The sequence below is a fragment of the Eschscholzia californica genome, unplaced genomic scaffold (genome assembly GCF_041429995.1).
Source record: "Eschscholzia californica isolate CP2 unplaced genomic scaffold, dmEscCali1.0.p SCAF_1, whole genome shotgun sequence".
Lineage (NCBI taxonomy): Eukaryota > Viridiplantae > Streptophyta > Magnoliopsida > Ranunculales > Papaveraceae > Eschscholzia > Eschscholzia californica.
The window spans coordinates 28,513,348-28,513,986 of record NW_028238198.1 but is presented as its reverse complement, the minus strand read 5'-3'; the positions used below and the strand labels follow the sequence as shown (position 1 = coordinate 28,513,986).

At 37.4% G+C, this 639-nt stretch overlaps 1 non-coding gene across 1 annotated transcript; it reads left to right on the top strand.

Annotated features, from left to right (window-relative positions):
* Positions 1-351: 351 nt before the first annotated feature.
* TRNAN-GUU (transfer RNA asparagine (anticodon GUU)) lies at positions 352-425 on the top strand. Its single transcript has one exon. It is a non-coding gene; the product is annotated as a tRNA-Asn (tRNA).
* The last annotated feature ends 214 nt before the right edge of the window (positions 426-639 follow it).

Sequence of the window (639 nt, the reverse complement as noted above, 5' to 3'; positions counted from 1 at the left end):
CTTTTCTCGAAAGTACTTGAACTATTTTGACAAAGACACTGTTGATTATCATCAAGATCGTCTGAAAATATATTGAAACCTAAGTTAATTGAGTTATATAACATGCGGATCTCTATATTGTACAATGAGTCGACCCAAAGTACAACTCTTATCATATCTACAAAGATCGCACCGGAAACATAAGATAGAAATTTCGGCACGATAAAGAGAATGGGAGACAAGTGAGAGCATATGGTTAAACGTTTTGTCAAACATTGGACATGAGATCACAGAATGGGCCAAGCAGTTTGCTATCTCAAAGGAGGACCAAGCAATAGAGAAGTGGAGATAAATAATAACAAGTAGAATGAAGCTGGAATAGCTCAGTTGGTTAGAGCGTGTGGCTGTTAACCACAAGGTCGGAGGTTCAAGCCCTCCTTCTAGCGGTTCTTATTCTCATTTTCTCTTTTTTCTATCTTGCTCTTGTTTTTCTAAAGACGACAGGTTATATGGTCGTCATAAATAAATGGGGGAGATGGGTCAACATTTATTGACCCATCAGCTACCAAGAGAAGTTGAGACGGTTGGAAAATAAATACCAAATTTAGTATGTCATGAATGGACTACTCATTTTGATATAAGCGATCTCAAATGTGGTTA